The following is a 310-nucleotide window of genomic DNA, read 5'->3' as shown; positions in this document are numbered from 1 at the left end:
GCTTCCCGCGCGCGCCTCACGCTGTCCCCCCGGCATCGGGGGCTGGTGCTGCAACGAAACCACCGGGCGATCAAATCTGGCCGGCGAAAGACAAGTTTCCCCTCTTGCCCCCTGCCCCTTCAGAACAAGAACTCGCATAATTTTTATTCCCCGTATCTTCGTTTTCTTCGTTGCGGTCTGTAGTGGCTCAGGAGGAACAACCTAGAGAGTCCGGGCTTGGCTTTTTTTTTTTTTTAACGCGCGTGTAGTGGAAACAACAGTAGCCACGAAGGCGGCTGCTAACCGGTTTAAATTAGGATAATGCATTTAT

The sequence above is a fragment of the Pygoscelis adeliae genome, unplaced genomic scaffold (assembly GCF_000699105.1).
Source record: "Pygoscelis adeliae isolate BGI_AS28 unplaced genomic scaffold, ASM69910v1 Scaffold15, whole genome shotgun sequence".
NCBI classification, from domain to species: domain Eukaryota; kingdom Metazoa; phylum Chordata; class Aves; order Sphenisciformes; family Spheniscidae; genus Pygoscelis; species Pygoscelis adeliae.
Note: the sequence above shows the minus strand (reverse complement) of the source record.